Below are 21,023 nucleotides of genomic sequence, written 5' to 3'. Positions count from 1 at the left end.
CAAATAATATAAATAGCCAGTGATTTATGTATGCACACGGTAATCAATTACATTATGCAAATGATTGATAGTTTATTTATGCATATTTATTTATACTTCCTCTGTACTAGGAAAAAAAGAAGGTGTGCATGAATTTTATATTTAAATAATATATCTAATTTTTCATAATTCTACAAATAATATGAATATAGAAATTAGTTATATATGAATAAAGGACGTGAAAAAAATATATTATTTATAAATAGTCTGTACTATGACTAAATCATAAAATTCAGCATAATTATTAGTAAACGTAATCCCAAAATGTCACATAGCGCTAAACTATCCACTGTCACAGTGAAAAAAAAATGAACTTTTGGGTTTCAAATTGTGCTATACGTGTATATGTTAAAAAAATAGTTAATAACAAAATAATAATTGTAACGATATTTATAGTTTTAAAGATTAAAATATGTGTAGAGAAAAGACCGTCTTGGTTCTAATAGAACAATTCAAATAACGTGAAACATACATTCTTACCTGGTTGAAAATGAACGAGACAGCAATACATTTCAAAATACATGACTAATAAATATGTGTTGCATCAAGTATTCATTTCAAATCAGTAAATTACATATATTAGTTTAACTATCAGATGTACTATACACACAGTCTGGTTTAAAGCCTATAGAGGTATAAACTGACCATGGAGGTATAATGAACTGAATATATCGCGCACAAAATCTGTATAAACAGTGATATTAACATATAATGACTGTGCCACAGTGTGACGTCCTATGACGAAAACAGTTTATTTATTTACTAAAATGCAGGTTTAATCGATCGCCAAGTGCATGAAGTCGTATGTCGGCTCCATGTTTTAAATCGCATTGAACGTTACCTGTTTAAAGAGGTGTATTCCAAGAGGAAACAGATCAATTCCAATTCTAAACATAAATCATAACATAAAACATAAATCTCGGCCATTATAGCGATTTTACCACTATTTCAAGACTGTCAGCCCAGAGAAAACAAGTATTGACGTGCAGTTTACTAAAGATACACATGTGATAATACAATGTTATAATAGTTGGATGTCACTTTCCATTTTCTTCCCATTTGTATCCTTGTCAGCTATCTCAACCATCATTATATCATCCACTGGACACGTGATTGTGTCTGCAGTCAGTTTACCAAATGAATGAGTTTTTCTGTAAAACAAATTAAAGAATTGTTCCAGGATGTTGCTAATATTCATTGGGTGTTACTTTGATGTTATCGAAGAATTGGAATTACTCTATAAAAAGCTGTATAAATCTACCTCTGAGACAAATTAGGAAGAATTTTTTCCGCTTGCAACAAATTCACGAACTTAAGTCACATCTTCTTACATAGTATAGTAATAATATATTTAATTTGACATGAAATCCCATAGTTAATAATTTCAACTGAACATAAGACAAACAAAATAAAAACATAATTTATAGAAGCATAGGTGCCTCGCACACCTGTTGTTGAGGACCTACTAACGACTCCCCCCCCCCGAAAATTATTACACGATTCCTTCCACTCAAAAAACATTCGCCTGCCGCGTCAAGATCGCATCCACTCATGATACTACGTGACGATGGCGGGGAGGGATAATAGAAACCAGATAAGCAACAACAAGCAGACAGTGTTATGAAAACAGACAGACACCCCGAACGATGTTAAAGGGCGTGAATACTTGGAACAAATTTGAGAAGGCTGAACGACGAAAGGGTGCACAAGGGATTCACGAGATTCATGTACGAGTTTAGAAACAGATAGGACACTTGAAAAAATGAAGGGCAATCAGTCGCTCAGTACAACGCCAATGCCGTGATTTAATGAAATTGGCCAAGGTACGCAGCAGAAGTGATTGATGACATGTTTAAATCAACATCTTGCTGTGAAACGTACCTTTGTATGGTGACAGATTGTCAGTGTGAGATATATTCAAGGTATGTATTCCTATAAAGCTTTTCAACATCTGCTCCAAATATCACTATAATTGTGACATGAACACCATGTATTTGGTAATTAAGATTGAGTTCTGCTCGAAATGTTACCCACATGAATACGAGCGATTAATGATTCAAATAGCATTTATTTACTGTAACAAAACTTACTTTCCAAACATTTCACCATCCAGAAGCGTCTCTGGGAGTTTCTGATGACGTGTTTCCGGTAACAATAATGTAAGCAATCCAGCCAAAATGGCCGTTGATCCGAATATGATGAGTGGTAATGGCTCCCAAAATACTCTGAACAATAACAGTTGTGGTGCTAGAATTCCACTCACTCTGGCACAAAGCGAGGATAAGGCAAGTCCAGTAGTTCTGGGAATATAAGGAGATGCAAGTTTTAGCTACATTTACACATTTATTTAATCTCTACAAAGCTCATGAATTAATATGAAATGTGCTGTACCTGACTGGGGTTGGGTATATTTCAGCAGAGAAGACATACACGATGCCGTAGGCAGCTGAAACAGCACATTTTCCAGTCATCACCAAAGCAATACCAATCCATTCCACAGTGCCTGGATAATACGATAAGTACGAATCTGATTGGTTGATTCAGCAAAAAGCCCATCACTGTTTTCTCCCGTGCGTGAACGCAATTGGGTTTATCCGATATCCAAACATGTGAGAATAGCTTCAATCTTCGTGTAGCGTGAACACTACTAAACTATTAATTAATGTTTATAACATCTATACTTACATGTAGGTGCGAAGAGAGTAAGTATACATGCCAACCCCCCAAGTGTAAACGTCAATGACTGAGACCAACGACGCCCAAGTCTTGTTTCAGGTAGTAATATAGCTAGAATATAAGCTGGCACTTCAACTGCGCCCGATAGAAAAGCGTTCAAATAGTCATCGCCTGCAAGATTTGAGGTGTTTAGCGATATACCATAGTACACCATGTTTACAGTGAACCTGTTAAAATATGGAAAAAAACAACATTCATAAAATTCTAACAAAATACCTTCTCGATAAGGATAATTTTCTAGATTAAAATGTAATCAACATTTAAATACACCTTGTGTTGGAAATCATTTATATAACAACAAACCTATCATGAAGCGTTTCAGTTCATTAACTACATTTCATGTATTATTTATTATATGAGCAACTATGATATCAATATCAGATTGTTTTCAATTTTTCACTGTAATCTACATCAAGCAAAGATTTTGACCCCGTTCTTATTTTTTTCAATTAGTTAAAATGTTATAAGTGATAATCGCGGACACCACAATCGTTATAGTTAAAATAAACACAAAAAAAATAAAATATATGTTAAGCAGAACGCCAGGGTTTATATCAGGTTGTTTCTAATCTATAGATAACTTCCTGTTCACTCGAACCTTCCCTGTCAGTGTGGTCAGCTTGTTGTAACTTGCTTGATTATTATCTACATTTCATCACAAAATCAATATTCCAAATCGTGATATTTTACACATTTTTTTGCAAATTAACCAACGTTTAAAACTGTAGTCGACAAGATTGCCTCGTATTTACTTTAACGTAACTTAACTTAACTAAACAATTCCGTGCGATTCGAAAAACATTGTTTCATGTGTATAATCCACAAACGAATACTTTAGCATTCGATAAATTATCTAGTTATATTAATCTTAACTACAGTTAGATATTATTTGGCTTTAATAATGTGGCAAAAGTTGTGTACATTTCTTCTTACCAAGCGTAGCAGATGGTGAGAGTTTTCTTCCTCATATTTGGCAAGCGAAATAGATCAAACACGTTTCCTGTGTCTTCTTTATTCTGTTCAGCAGAAATAAATACTTGCAGTAAATGACAATGAGTTATTGCATGACATGATACACAGGTATTCGAGTCAAATCAGTCATTTAACAGTCATAACAACGATTGATTAGCTGTTGCATTGCTAGATACTCTCTCAAATATCGAGGTTTCTGAGTTTAAGAAAAAGAGCTTGTCGGGTGGAATGTATCATGCTCCCTCTTTGGTTATAGATAGGGGTTCTGTCACTGGCATTGTCATCTTGAATTATGCTTGGGAATCGTCGCAGTCGCATTGACACTAATAATAGACGAAAATGTTTAGGCTGTGAGCACCTTCCGAGAAATATACCCCAAACGCATATTTGGCATTATGATACACAGCATGAGACAATTTACTGGTTTTCGTGCATTGAAATACCACCAGTCAACATTCAACCTGTTAACGATCTCTGCCTTTGGTAATATATGTAACACTCTCTTTTTAGATTATTTGTCATATACAGCGAAATTTGTGTTTGCTGTTCCTTATCTGTTAACACTACCATTAATCTGATGTTTTAATATTAGATTCGTGTCATTAAAAGAATGTATAATTATGGACTGTACCAGAAAATTTTGAAAAATGTTCCATGGCTAAAAACAATTATAAACAATTTCAATATAAAGAGATAAAGAGTGAAGACAAACCTCTGCCATTGAATTGCCAACACATTGGAACATTTCTTCAAACACACTGTCGGGAACTGTAACTTTGTTAACTTTGGCACAATCTTTTATGATCATTTCTGCTTGTTTCTTTTTGCCAACTGAAAGTAGCCATCTTGGAGACTCTGGTAGGATCCTGAGTAAAGAAATATGTGAAATTTATATTGGAAACCCGATCATTAGCATATGCAGAATGCTCTATTAGAAATAATCTGTACTTTACTCATTCTCCTACCATTAACAATATTTCATAAAACAGCAAATTAAATTCTCCCGTCCGATCGATAATTGTTCCGCCAGGTCAAACACACCCTGCAACCAGTAACGGACTCGCTGTCCACATTGTGTTAGAAGGCAATAATATAAATAAATAGTATATCCTATTCAGTATTGTCAATATGTATATGTCACTATAATTACCACCAATATGATAAGAATACAGCCGCTGGTATTGATATACATAACTGTAGTATCCACCAGTATCTGATAAAGTACGCTAATCCAGCTACAATCATATATCCAAAGCTTATGAAAAAAGCCGTAACAGTTCCAGTGAACACTCTTTTTGATGGACCAACAAGTTCTGTAACTGTAAATTCATCACAAATATGCATATTTGTGAGTTCACTATGATTTCATTATGAAATAGGTGTACGATTTACACTTTACTAAAATATATATTGTTTTTGAGGGATTGAAACAAACGAGCGGTGAATATATAATTAGATTGATGACTTCAATTATCATATCATCATGTTTATGTGTGTGATTATATAAATTTGTACCATCCACCTTATTTAAAAATAAGTTAACACCACGATCTACACTGCAACTCCTAAATATATTTGATCTTACGCAACACGATAGTGGTGAGCCATATGCCCATCACACCACTGCCAACAACCAGTCTACAAATGGAATATACGATAATATTTCGAGAAAACGCGCATGCTAAGCCTCCAACCGCCATGCACAGCAATGATAACATCATTGATGGTTTACGACCAATTCTGCAAGTTGAAGAAACAATAAGTGTCAAAATGAGTACTTAAATTTTTATATTGACGGACAACCCATGATAGACAAGAGCATATAGAGCTCATTGTGTATTGACGTGGAGTTTTCTGTCGTCATTTATTGTGACATGACGGGCTCTCGGTGATTATTATTCTGGTCTCAGTAAGTGAGGAAAATAATGTTATATCGTGATGTCAAAGCGGGGGAGTCGTCACCTGCGAATGCGTCAGATTGTCACAGCGTGACATTGTTTACAAACAAGCGTCTATCCATGAGCCTTTGCGTTTTAGCGTGTGTTGTTATCGTCGCTTTGGACTCAATTCCTGTGCGTGCGCAGGTGACGACCCTCCCACTTTAAGTCATTAGTTATAAAATTTGAATGAAAGCCTTTGGTCAGGGGAGTGTCGTGACATTTTATTTATATGCATAATTGTCTTTTTCTAGGCAAGCTAGCTAAAATACAATTATACTACCGATTGAATATTGACAAATTCCTGGTTACCAGATCAAATCATCAGATTTCCACCAATTGTTAAAATGATATAATAGATTAAATCGTATATTAGATCAATTGGATGTATGTTGCTTGAAAATCAGATTTCTTCGTATTGTAACATATCTTCAATTCTCAGTTTTTCAGGAATATCCCTTGACGCGTTATATTAAGCCAGGTGTTGTTAGTCGTTATAGCTATAATTACCTGTCAGATAGAAAACCCAAAATTATTCCACCAACCAGCAGTCCCGCCTGGAACATAGATGAGGATAGCGCGCCAAGGGAATAGCGATCGCACACCAAATCAAACTGAAACAAAAATGAAACAAGACACTTCTAGGACACTCCGAATATTCTGTGAGTAGGCAAAGACAAATAATAAATTCGCAGTTGTGGAAGTAGCTTACTGGTTTCAGATGGTTTTGGTTCATATTAAAACTACCAGTAACCACTGATCTGTTATTTCATTTGAAAGAATTTGGCTAATCGGGCGTTTTTGACAATTTATATATATATATATATATGTGAGATACAATTCTGAGGTCTGGTAACGGTCAGTGCACGCACCGCCAATGGCTAATGTCAATTTCATTTGAGCAATCTTTTCTATTCGACTTGATAGATTTAAGTCAAATTAATCCACATTTTTTGAAAATAATTAACTTTTGCTTTTATTGTCGGGATTATAAAACTACCCTTCGAAACCTGAGCTGCCAAATCATAAATTCATATATTCACGTGTCTGTGTGTTTCTTATAGGAAGGTTCAAATCGAGATCGGAGGTCAAGTTTGAGTATCGGGGAATGGTATCCTAATTATTCACTCATCTGGTGAGGTCTATTCACGTTCAATTTCAATCTATTTTACCGTGACCGTGAAGGTGTCTCCAAGCAAAACCTTGGTCGAAATCAAGGAGTTGTTACGCGTCCGGAATATTCGAGTTCGAGTTTCAAAACACTTGCCATTATTATGGAAAACGTTTTCCCAAACATTATTGTACAAATGTGATAAAATATCAAACTATTTCTGAAACTACAATTTAAATCATATATGATTAAGGGTAATTGGCACGTTTGGTACTTAAATGTAATATCTTTGTAATTATGTTGACAAGAACACCCCCTCTATAAAATGACTGTTGACCACGGACATTAAAAGATCATCACGTTTTTTATGTTAAGAATTTTTACATTTTAATATAATTGCACACCTGACGTGTAATTTAATATCAGTTAGAGATAAGAAACGGTACAAGCTTAAATGCGTTTAACAGTATCCATTTCATCATTTGTGGACTAACATTCGTCATCGCTTCGTTGATTCGTGAATTACCCTAACCTATGTTTGCTTGACCTCTGCTCAATGATACAAGTTGAAATTGGTGTGTTTAATCTGAATGGCATAATAGCTGAAAACACCACGTGTTCAAGGAGCAAGCAGCGTGCAATAAGGGAGAGTCAAGAGTGTCCGTAATCTGTGATCATTCGAGAATAATCGATATCATGTCACTTAACTCATGCTTCATTCCTTTCTGGATGTTATCAATGCAAACGCGCATGCGCTTCATTTGCTCCTTCTGACTTAAAGACGAGAATTGTTATTCATTTTTTTGCATGGACGCATTTATTTAGTAGAAGGTGTGACGAATACCGGCCACCAAATATTAACTACGAATCAGCTATTTTTACATATCACGTGACACACTTTACCTCTTGTCACACGCAACGTAATATTACCGTAATTGGTATAGTACAGGTGTGATGGTTCAAATACCAAAATGGCAACAGTAACAGAAAGACTTCCCTGGCGGCGATGATAAAATACGAACAAGGAGCCAACAGATGAGGTTTCAACTGATATTGGTATTATTATACTTTGCAAACATCAAGTACAATAACGCGGTAAAACTCCACTACTCCAATGACTAGATACTTAAACTCCAATACAATTCAACGAGATCTCCGATCTGGACTCAGTGCTGAACAACTCCCCTATATATACCCCCACTGTCTATAAATAGACCATTACATCAGCATACATAATGAGTCTGGAACTTACTACAATTTTCTAGAATGTTCCACTACCTTATATTGCCTCCTACAGTGTTCTATTACCTATCTAGAATATTCCACCCAGACACAGTACGTTTCTAGAACATTCTCAGTGACACGGAAGTGGTAAATAAGTCGTATGCGACTTGCCTCCCCTCTCAAGAATATTATAACATATAATATTACATGTCTAGCAACGACGTCAATAATACGAATACGATAACAATTTCAAATAAAACAACAATACAATATATCAAATCGAACTGAATAAAGCTCTGAGTACATACATTCGAAAATCACATACAGTAGAATATAATAAAATATGAAATACAGTCATAAACGAATAACATTCTACTATACTCTTCAAAAGCTCAGGTAGTCAGGTAGGTAACGTCTCCCGCTCAACATACAACTTTAACATATTTACATTATACGTCTTCACTTTGTCACCTATTACCTGCTCCACCACATAAGGACCCTTCCACTGCATCAACAGCTTGTTGTTGTCAGTTGGCAGCAAAATTAACACATTATCTCCTTCCTTAAGCACTCGCTCCTTCGTTTTACGATCATAGTAACACTTGTATCGGTTCTGTGCCTTTTGTAATTCTTCTCGAGCAATCTCTAAACTCTGTTCTAACCGATCTCTCAACTCAAACACATACTGGTAACTAGTAACTATCTCAGGAGTATCGCTCTCTTGGGTCCATAACTCTTTAAGGATCTTCATTGGGCCTCTAACCGTTCGACCATATAACAGCTCAAATGGGGAAAAACCAGTTGACTCCTGTGGTACCTCTCTACATGCGAAGAGTAAAGCACTAATATACCGATGCCATTGCCTTGGTTGTTCATGGCACACCCGCTTTAACATCTTCTTCAAAGTACCATTAAACTTTTCCACCAGCCCATTACAAATGGGGTGATAGGGCGTAGACGTCAGTCTCTTAATGCTGAGCAATCTTGATACTTCGTGCATGCATTCTGACACAAACTGAGTCCCCATGTCACTTAGTACTTCTTCTGGAACCCCCAATCGGCTATAAAAGTCAATCAACGCCTCGGCTACAGTCTCCGTACCTATAATTTTAAGTGGAACCGTGTAGCATAGTCCACCATAGTTAAGATGTATCGATGACCCACGTCACTGGCTGGCGTAATTGGTCCAACCAAATCTATAGCCACACGCTTGAATGGCATATCAATTAAAGGCATCTTACCTAATGGGGCCTTCACAACTGATCTCTTTGATACAGTCTTCTGGCACACATCACACGACCTACAAAAACTGGTAACTTCTTGATGTAGCCCAGGCCAATAAAAGCTAGTCACAATCCGGTCTTCTGTCTTCTTTATCCCCATGTGTCCACCAAATATTGAATCATGGGCAATCTCCATAACACGAGTCCTCAACAGTTTCGGCACAACCACTTGACGTACCATCTTGCCTCCTGGAACTGAACGATCCCAATACACACGATATAGCAAGCCTTCATATACCTGGAACTCGGTTGTATGGTGCCCTCTCACTTCTGGTTCTCTCTTATTATAATACTTCTTCAACGATGTGTCTGCTTGCTGCATCTCGATTAATTTGTCTTTTGTTACATGTGCTCCAGTCTTTACATCACACACTTTGAGCGGCTTTACCTAACCAGATTTCTTCGCTTGCGCTCTGGTTGTTACTGCTCCACTCACATTCCACACTGGATCCAGGTCATCTGGTGGTCTTGCTCCGGGCACATTCCCAACAATTAAATCATAGATTGGGTCCTGCACACATAATGCTTCAACCGTGCCTCTCAAATATGGCGTATCAATTTCTACCATGGCGACTGGAACCCTTCTTACAGTACTATCAACCATCAATTTATGATCCATCGTTCCATACATGCACCATTCACAACCTTTAACTGCTCCCCCGATGCCAACAACAAATGGTCCTTCTCAGTCATTTTAGGCACATCACTGTTATTTTGAACAGCACAGCTAGCACTGATATTAGACTCCTCTTTAACCACTGCAGCTGCACCAGTAGTAGTGCTGGGTTTGACACTCTTTCTTTCTTGACCCCTGTGTTGTCCACTATGGCAGAACTTAGCCACATGTCCTATGGCACCACACTGATGGACATTGTGCTGCTCGATGACCAACACCCTGACATACATAACACCGGATACTACTACCCTGTCCCACATCAGTATTTCTAATGGCAGTCTTATTATCGTTACGACTCACCTGGTCCTTCGTGGATAACTGTCGACCATGTGCCACTAGGTACTGCTTTGCTGCTATTACTGCCAATCTAAATCTTTGGGTGCTCTTTCTTTAAGATAAACTGCAAAAGCTTTTGTACAGGCACCAATAAACTGCTCTTTCACCATCAAGTCGGTAACACCATCATATGTTGCTGCAGTGCCTGACAACTCAACCCATTTAACAAAATAATTCTTAAGCCGCACAATTAACTGGTCAGGACTCTCGGAACTTTCAGGTTTAATTTCACGGAATCGCTTCCTGTACCCATCCTCTGTGAAATCGTATCTTGTCAACAGCGCCACCTTCACACGATCATAGTCAACTGCATCAGTGTCGGACATCCTGGAATATATTCCAGTGCTCTACCAGTCAACAGCGCACTCAATTTTGTGGCCCATCCATCCCTATGCCAACTCGCATTCGTTGCAAACCTCTCAAATCGCAATAAATAACTATCAAGTTCGTCCTTACCATCAACAAATGCAGGCAACTTTGGTGACTGTGCATCACTGATCACATTTCGTTGACCGCCTAAATCAGCCTGCTGGAACCCCGGCATTGCTGCTTGCAGCTCTAATCTCCTCAACTCAAATTCTCTTTCCTTTTCTTCCGCTTCCAGTCGCAACTTTTCCTTTCTTTCCTCAATCTCCATTTCTTTACCTCTGCTTCCCTTTCCTTTTCTCGCTGTTCTTCTTCCGCTTCCGGTCGGAACTTTTCCTTTCTTTCCTCAATCTCCATTTTCCTTACATCTGCTTCCCTTTCCTTTTCTCGCTGTTCTGCTTTCATTCGCAATTTCTCTTTTTCGCCTGCTTCCGCTTCCAGCCGTAACTTTTTCCTTTCTTTCCTCAATCTCCCTTTCCTTTTCTCGCTGTTCTGCTTCCGCTTCCAGACGTAACTTTTCCTTTCTTTCCTCAATCTCCATTTTCCTCACCTCTACTTCTATTTCCATGTTTGCCTTTCTCTCTTCCCTCGCCTCTTGTCTGTCAGCCCGCTGAGAGCTCAGTTGCTCCAAAATAAATTTCCTTTTGTCTTCTCCAGTCATTCCCAGCATACATAATAAGTCTGGAATTTACTACAAATTTCTAGAATGTTCCATTACCTTATATTGCCTCCTACAGTGTTCTATTACCTATTCAACCAATTTCTAAAAAAAATCTAGAATATTCCACCCAGACACAGTACGGTTCTAGAACATTCTCAGTGACACGGAAGTAGTAAATAAGTCGTATGCGACACCCCTATTCTATCAGGGATTGACTATTAAAACTCGGAGGTAACATTTTGCAAAAATGATACAAAGGAAATTCAAATTTTTAAACAAGAATAACACGCACCCTTTTTTCTAAACCCAAAAAGCAACATTACAGCAATATCACCCTGAAAAGAAATGTACCTAAAAACTAAAGAAGAAATTAATTCACATGTTTTACCTTCTTGCCTCCCAAACATTCTATTAAGTCAAACCCATATTTTCTTTATGGCGTCAGTGTCATTCACAATAACTCGGACAGTTAAAGGGCGAGTCCATGGTGTGTTCTAAACACGCATGTAAGCACATTGTTTTGATGTGATCATCTCATAATTGATTTGTTCTTATTTTTTTCGCTACTTTATATCAACGATTCGTTACTGTGACCAATATGTATTTGCAATAAGATCGATATTTCATTTAATTGTTCTCGCTTTATATGCGATGGCCGCGACTATCACGGATTGTCTGCTATCAGAACAACATGAAGAGACTGTGAAAGATGGGCCAAACTTATTTCTGTTCAACTGGTGTAGAGTTGAAAATAAGTAGAATAGGTTGCGACTACGAGTCTCAAATGTTCCGTTCACTCACACAAACGCGCTCACAAGTGATTATAATTATGCTATTCCAGGTTTGAAATTAACGCAAAACGAACGCAACATGGATCACTGTGAAAGTGAATGGATTCTAACATAATCATAGGCCTGCATGGGCCAACGATAACGATCCCGTTGAATGTCAATCAAAAATAAACGTGATGTTCAGAAAACAAAAAAACAACAACACAGGTTCTAAACTAAACAGTATGGAGTTCAAACACACAAACTTTCATGACGCCTGTATACATAATAATATAATATGTTTGATCCCACACAGGATTTTGTCATCGTCTCGGACGGGTGGTGATACTATTCAGGAAGCTATGACAGTGGCGGGAGGGAGGCGTTGAAGAAACCTGCAGAAGTGGTGACATGGTGGCAGTATTCGTCGTTGTGTCAATAGAGCAGCCAGGGATGTCACAGTGGCTGATGGTATCGTGGTGCGATATGGGGGGGGGGGGGTAAAATCCGAACGGAGATGACGTAGCATCACTCTAAAACGGATTGTACGAACGTGGCCTGTCCTAGTGATTGTAACTCGGTGTAAGTCAATATATTGGGTTATCTTGTTGGTGCATTGTATATTCAACTGGTTGATTTATTGGCGTAGTTGCACTTCAGTTGGCTGTTTTATACCGCGTTGTTCAGATTGTTTATGTAGTGGGTTTACTGTGTTCTTCGTTTTTTTAATCAAGGTCATATTTTGTTACCATAGACTCCCAATCTACCACTTTTTGTCATGAGCCGTTATATTAACTATATTGACTGTTGTGTTAATACAACACTTTTTTTCTTTGCCAACGTATTCAATATATCTTGTATTACTAGTCTGAGAATATATTAAGTGTGTCTGGAATAGCATAATTATAATCACGCGTGGGTGCTTTTGCTTGAGTGAAATTGGGAGCATCGAGTTCTACTTATATTTCCAAAGCGCGTGGTCGGCTATGGTAAGCCAACTGTTGCAATATTATTAAATATAGTTTTTTTTTTTAAATCCATATTTTATTCCAAAAAACGCGATTTATGGTTCTGAATTTCTTATTTTGTATCATCAAACGCGATTTACATTTGTAAAATCCATTTTTTATTCCATAAAACAAAATTTATGATAGTAAATTCCTTATTTCATTCCATAAAACGCGATTTATGTTAGTAAATTCCTTATTTCAATTCATAAATTATTATTTTGTTTTCTAAAATTTTATTTCATCAAACGTATTTATGTTCTAAAATTTCCTATTTAATTATTCAGACGCCAATTTGTTGTGTACAATTTATTTTAAAAAACAAATTTATTTTTGATAATATTGCAACACTTGGCTTGCCATACCATTGATTGCGTTTATTGTTTGTTTTTTTTATTCTCGAAATATATAACTGGCTGCGTTTGTTTTGTCAGGTTTCGCGACTGACTGTTTTTACTGTATGTTCTCATTCCAGTTTTAAAGCAAATCATGCAGTCCGGTGCGTTTAACCATATTTCGACGTTCTTAGTAATATCAAACGAGTTTACAATAACATAAACATAGTAAATTGAATTATTGTTGTAAAGAGCCAAAAAATACCTCCTGAAATATCGATGATTTGTACTGTGATCGATCATATCTCCATCCATGATTACATTTCATAGTATAATTGGAGTATGTTTTGTTTTCATAGCGTTCACAATTACTGTAAACCAAACCACTGTCACACTGATTGGAGCTCTCTTCTAATGGTATACTGTGGTTCTTTATCATATCTTGGCAAAACATTACTGTGTCGTTCAGATTGCATTCGTCTTCATATTTACCCAACTCTGGAACATAGCACCAATGATCAGTCTCAGCTGCTAAGAATACTTGGGCAAACGCATGAAATCATGTCAATATGTGAATAATACAAGTTAGATAGCATACACGTTTCTGATAAATCCCAAACTCTCCCAAATACTTGAGGATATCATCGAACTGCAACATTGTGTTTGCATATTATGAACACGATCGATCGATGAAGATAGCAATGTGGTCGCGTACAACTAGCCTGCTTATGATGTATCGACTAAATATCCAACTACAACACCAGTTGAATCAACCTGCGTATTTTCAGACATTTAAATAATCCTTCAGAAATAAACCAAAAAAATAAAAATAAAAAACTATTTCCAGTCAGTGAGAAATGTGTTTTATAAATATTCGTAAATATTCTCTTTTAAAAAAAAAATCTTTCTAATTTAAATTTTCATCTTGAATTTGATTTTTGAATTTGAGTTTACGGAATGGAGTCGACTACATGTCTAGTATATGACCACAGTAGTCCTATAAATTAATCTCAATTATCATGTGTGATTGTCCGTCTAATATCAAAGGTGGTTCATATGAGTGTAAGTGAATCACATATTCTTGGGTGCTGACATTATGTACATGTAATATGGCTATTGTACTTACCTTTCTAGATTCAATTTTTTACCTCTAGACACACTCATAAATTCACCTCTATCGCCACATACACATAAATGAAACAAATTGCAGCTGAAAGTGGCTTCGGAGAATGTTATGCAATTTCTGGGTAAGTTTCATTCCAAACAATTGTGATTTTCAACTTCTTATTTCCCAAAGTTCGATACATTATATTATGTTCATGTTGCTTCTGGGATAACAAAATTGTCGCATAGTGGGTATTAACGATGTTGACAAAACGCCAAGAACAAAACAGTAGACAGAACATTCTCGCTAGTGAAAACACCCAGCTCACTGCAAAAAAATGTCTGCATATAGTGTTCTAAATCATAATGTATGTGAAATTCAGAATAAAACATTTATTTGATGTGTGTAGTGCAGTGTAGTGTAGTGTAGTGTAGTGTAGTGTAGTGCAGTGCAGTGCAGTGCAGTGCAGTGCAGTGCAGTGTAGTGTAGTGCAGTGCAGTGTAGTGCAGTGTAGTGTAGCGTAGCGTGGTGTAGCGTAGCGTAGTGTGGTGTAGCGTGGCGTAGCGTAGCGTAGCGTAGCGTAGCGTAGCGTAGCGTGGTCAACCTGCGTAATTTTTAGACATATACATAATCCTTAAAGCAAACAGAAAATATAAACTGTTTCCGATTAGTGAGGAATGTTTTATACGTACATAACAATTCTTATTTTAAAAAAAACTCAATTTCAATATTATTTTGAATTAGATTTTAGAGTTTGTGTGTATGGACTCCATGTAATGGAGTTGAAAGCCGATACAACTACTCTAATAATTTCAATTTTGGTAAGGTCATACCAACAACATATAGAAGGATCATATTCACATTACAAATGTCGAATCGCAAATCAACAAATCGGTGGCGCAATTGTGATCACAAAGAACGCAATGGCTATTTTTTCAATTCGACTTTCAAAAAATATTAGTTTTAATTAAGAATTATTTTCTATCTTTTAATAATAAATGAATTTTCGTTTTATTGCCCGGGTTATGAAACAATCGCCCGAATCCGAAACTGTCAATTCTTAAATTCATTCAGTACCTTGAACATTTTTTTCCCAATAGGAAGTAGCTCGTTGAAGTCGTGGTCGGTAGTCGAGTTTTCAAGAATGTCGAGGAATGATATCCTAATTATTCACGTTGAAGGTCAATCTATTTTAACCTTCATGATCTGTCTTATACTGATCACTATGTCGACCGTGAAGTTTGTTCATGCAAACCTCGGCCGATTCCAGGAAGAAGTTTAGACTGGCAAAGTCGGGTCTGCTTTTTTGTTTTACAAATAAATAATTAATTGTTCTTTTAGTCCTTTTAGCGTGATCATGAAAACTAATCTGACCGCTAAAAAAATCCCGACGGGAATTCTTTCGCAGTCACGCTAGTTTTCGCTATCACGTTAAAAAGGCTAAATTGAGAATTAATTATATTTTTGTTTGTAAAACTTAAAAGAAGTCCCGACTTTGCCAGTCTAGGAGAATTTAGGCGTCATGACTCAGCTCAGTGTGAGTTTTAAGCGTTGAGGGCGTTTTTGGTTCAAAAATATGAATGTTTCACCAAAAAATAACCTAAATTCGATACTTCGCAATGAACTTTTTATTGTGTACAAAACTGGTCTATGTACACATGCAATATGTTACTCTGAGTATGGAAGGAAGTCCATGATGACATAAACAACGCCATTTGTCTGAACAGCCGTTCAGTTCATGGGTTTTATCACGGTTCTTCTAGTATAGTAACCGTTGTTTATCCAGCAAGACGTTATAGCGGGGGGGGGGGGGGGATCGTCACCTGCGTATGCGTCAGATGGCCATAGCGTGCCACTGCATTGACGCTGCAGGTCGGCGTTCTTTCAACGGTGTCACTGTCAGCGTCTATCCGTGAGGCCTTGCATTTTTAGCGCGTGTTGTTATCGTCGATTAGGACTCAATTCCAGTGCATGTGCAGGAGACGACCCTCCTACAATATTTTACCTATGTTTTGCTACACTTGGTTCGCTTTTTGGGGGTATAAATGCAGCGAAAGTTATCGATAAGTGTTGTGGAACTGTGTATATTTATATGGCCCTGATTTTTCGTAGAAAAAACCCGGAAAGATCATGTAGTGACCGGAGAATTCGGGTGTGACATCGCCTCAGCTCCTTGCTCCAGAGTAGTCAGGCAATTGGAAATCCTGACATAATTTACACGTCATGGATATTACTTCAGTTATTTCGTGATAATTGTAGTGAATCGATGTGACAATGCCAGCAGGTTATGACTATTTATTTTTGCGAGTTTTAATTATTTAGAAACGATCAAAAATCTATTTTATAAACAAAGACATAACAAGTCCAGGTTGCTGCCGATCGAGTGACCAATAGTATTTAATCTGAAGCTATTTCGTTTGGCCGAAATCATAGTATTTATTTTCCCGGCCTGTACACCGACTGTGGCCGTGTAGACGAAGGCTATGACCTAACTGGGCCACACAACGACGTGAAAGCATAGCAACGATATTTTGAATGCATAATAATGTACTACTTTTGGACAGCATAAATTGGTTGCGTCATTCAAGGTACAGACTGATTGAACATTATAGCTTGACACTTTTGATTTATAATATATTTGCATTAAATTGTCCCACTTCCGGCTTCTTTAAAGAAGAAATATCGAAAGCCAAATTAATGATCTGATCTTGACCTTGCACATTTATTTTTATGTGGCATTGAATCGATTTGTTGGTGAATATTTTTTTTTTCATTTTAGGCCATTTTATTTTTTAATACATGTATGTCCATAATATTCTTGTCAATATTTTTTTTGAATACCTTGTCTGGAAACAAATACTACTAAATCAGAATGCATTACACTGGCCTTCAACATACCATACCATCCTATCTGGTGCAAACCAGTGTCTAATAATATCATATCTAACTATAATATTTTCAGACTTGTGCAAGTTAATGTCTGTGAATATTATCTGGTGCCTGCCACTGTCTGATCTAATAGACACATACTATAGTATCCACTATACTGTCTAGTTTCTCCATTTAACAAATACTGTACAGAAAAAACAGACAAATATGTGCCAAGGACAAAACAATAAACATATGTCACTGATGGGACGAAGGTTGTTCTTCACCAATAAATCAAAGTAAATGTTAGAGCATACAGAAATTGTTTTGTTATATTATACAGATTATCATACCTATATATATATCTTATATAAGTAGACATAGGTCAGGCAACTTGTGTTTGCGACCCGGAATTAAATGGTGCATCTATGACATATAGAATAGATGTTGCAGTGCATATTCTTCTAATGAATGCCCCTAATAACACTGCTAGTCATTGAGCTCATACAATACATGTATTATAGTTGTTTATTGCATTGAAACACTTATAAATTGCATGAAATGTGCTCTTCATTCACCATGCATTTCACCAGCCAAGCAATCCAAATAAAACAATGGTACAGACCCTGTTAGTTATCAAATTTAAGATATATAGTTTTGTTTATAGTAAAATAGCTGGAATATAACCATGTCAGGAATATGACTGTTAGAGTAACTTATGGTCATCTTGTGATTGTATAATACCAGGTATTAAATTATTTGTGTGAGAGGAGTGTCTTTGGATACAGACATATATATCATGTAAAGTATCCCGGTCCATTCAAAATAAACGTTAAGGGAATAATGGCAATCATCAAAATCTGCTCTGTGTGTAATTAGTCATCTCCATCAGTATCTGTGTCACTGTCATAGATATATAATGCTGCTATTGTTAGAGGGTTGGTACAACGAAGTTGGGCTTTGCAGGAACATGCCGCTGTACATGGCTGGTTGTTGTCGAGACATGTACAGTTTGTTTGGCAAGAATTGTCTTTGCAGGTACACAGCAAATCATTCATGACTTCCGGTGCTGCTGGTTCCTGATCCATCATGCATGGCTGTATGGAATTGTCGGCTTCCCTAAAGTATCCATACGCTGTTGGTTCTGGGATATCAGGGATGGTGACATCTGCTTGCCTCCATATGATCAATTGATATGCAGTGCGTAGAATATGCTGTTGGAAGCTGTTTTCAATTGGGGAAGTTTCTTAGGTGTAATCTGCTTTTCTGCTTTTTTACACCGCAAGGTATCGAGCGAGACACATCCGGCCTGGTCATACAAAGCACCTGCAAATGCAGTGCCAGCAGTCCTCTGCTGTCTGGATATCTGCAATTCGTCCCCAAGATTGGTAAGTGGATGGAACAGATTCGCTTTCTGTATCATAATTCTGAAGGTCTATGAAATGCACTAACCGTGTCACACCCAGTAAGGCAGTATACAGCAAGGAGAATATTGCGCTGCTCTTGGCTGAGCTGTTCAAATTGGGTATGCACAGGGATATATCTAGTAGGAGGAAGAATATTGTTCTGGCATGAATAGCTGACCGATGATGCACAAGCAAAACAAGAACATCTGTGTCCAGGCTGTGGAAAACAATCTGCTCTGCACCTTCATTGGCTGCGAGTACAGCATGAAGCACAATCCATGTGTCAGCTTTTTCCTGTGATGATGCCAGTGATGGACAGGGCGGGGATTGCTGGCTGACTATCTATTCTCAGATCCCTGTCGATCTGACCCCTACTGATATACAGTACCTGGTTCTCCTCAAGAAGATGACCCGCATGATCAGTCAGTATAACACCTGGCAAGCTAAGCTTTGTTTTGTTCTCTGCTGAGAAATGCACGCCATACTTTCAGTATCTGCATGTCCAAACTTACACGATATTCATGGCCCTGGGTTAATGTTGATTCTATTGTCTCTAGTCTGGTTTTTGATGCTGTCATCATATCAGTCAAATGCAATGTGAATGGAAGTGCTGGCATGTTTGTTGCTCCTCTGGATAATATATTGCATGAAGTTAGCTGCCACATCCCTGAAGGTGACATTTGCCGAAGAAGCAGATGGAGGAAGCATCTGAATGATGGCATGTCCATCGAAGATAATGACATCACAATGACCCACAGTGCTCTCATCACCGGGCAGGAGGTCTTCAGGTTTGTGCAAGAAATCAGTCTATGCACAGGACAAAGGTGTACCATCATCTGAAAATAAACTGGAACTGGGGCGTTTTCGTAAGCCATCACTCCATGGAGAGGTACTCGTTTTACAGCATTCACTGCCAGTAGCTGTATGTACATCACTTCCCCCGAAATTGACACATTCTTTGCATGAACCCTGACAGACTTGTTCATGTCAGACATAGTCTTAATGTTTGATCTGGGTAATGCATCGTACAAGCTCCTTTTTGAAGTGCTGTTGTCAAACATTGTTCTACCTGTGCAGAAGCAACACAACCAGTTGCAAAGTTTATGAGGTTAGGAGGTGGCTCTCTCAGATTGAATGAGTCCGCAAAGGTTCCATCAAACATGCTCTTCATCTTTGTGACATCTGTGTTCCAGCGTCAGATCTCTGTATTGGTTGTACTGCCTCCTTGTGCAGACTCTTGTGTAAGAATATCTGTCACTGTGTCGGAAGGACCTGGTTCAGTGATTGAGGCACACAGATCCCCAAGTAAGTTGTTGAATTGCTCAGGTAATTGTAGCTTTTTTTCCTCGCACCACTGCTGGAACTGCAGTACTTCGTCAACAAGTTTCATGGCATACACTCCTCTGTCAAAGTCTTTGCCTGAGAGACTTTGTTGTGATGACCCTGCAGCAAACACCCCAGAGTCATGTAGAAGGTGCTTGAGGCCAGCATCACCATAGAGAAATCCGATTCCTGAGAACACGGACATAGACAAGAGCATCCAAACGCCAACAGCAGGAATGACACTGGGAAGCTCATTTCGATGTAACCAAACAATCTCCAGTGCTTTGGTCATGTCAAAACATACTGTGATGTGTGAGTGGCTAAGTGTAGAAGCCTCCTGTAGTCGCACCAGAGTAGTGTAGATGATTACAGGATCATTTGGCGGAGCCATAAGGATAGGGTTGAATGCAACAGCAGACACACCCTGTGTTTGATCACTGGACAGTTTCATGTGGTATTGTCTCCATGGAGGAATAACTGTCTCTTGTGTAATGTGCATATTGTGTACCAGTTCAGTTGTACATGCATCTGCAACATCTCTAATGCTAGACAGTTATTCAAGCTCTTCTATATATATGTATATATATGTGTGTGTTTGTTAGGGAGAACAAGCAGCCTCTCGGCTGAGATAGCTCCGCTGTTAGCAATGCACATTTCAATTAAACTAACAGAAGATATCATTAGAAAATGAACAATATGCATAGTATCAATCCAATTGGACTTGCTGTTTTCAACAAGAATTCAAAAATATCATTTTTTACCATAAATGATTGTGGTTTTTAACAAGAAGAAAATATCACTTCAAAATTAGAGAATTCAAGATATCATCATGAAATGAACAAATTTGAGAGTGGTCCACATGTAGTAC

At 37.6% G+C, this 21,023-nt stretch overlaps 1 pseudogene across 1 annotated transcript; it reads right to left on the bottom strand.

Annotated features, from left to right (window-relative positions):
* Positions 1-914: 914 nt before the first annotated feature.
* Positions 915-14,111, bottom strand: LOC144361183 (organic cation transporter protein-like; annotated as a pseudogene). The gene is made up of 10 exons (XR_014930828.1): positions 13,719-14,111; positions 6,195-6,298; positions 5,333-5,487; positions 4,898-5,066; positions 4,460-4,613; positions 3,709-3,791; positions 2,725-2,942; positions 2,431-2,542; positions 2,130-2,339; positions 915-1,190 (listed from the first exon to the last, which is right to left on the bottom strand). The product of XR_014930828.1 is annotated as an organic cation transporter protein-like (transcript).
* Between the last annotated feature and the right edge of the window lie 6,912 nt (positions 14,112-21,023).

The sequence above is a fragment of the Saccoglossus kowalevskii genome, chromosome 11, assembly GCF_978046115.1.
Source record: "Saccoglossus kowalevskii chromosome 11, keSacKowa6.1, whole genome shotgun sequence".
Lineage (NCBI taxonomy): Eukaryota > Metazoa > Hemichordata > Enteropneusta > Harrimaniidae > Saccoglossus > Saccoglossus kowalevskii.
The sequence above is the reverse complement of the archived record's forward strand: the minus strand, read 5'-3'. Positions and strand labels throughout refer to the sequence as shown.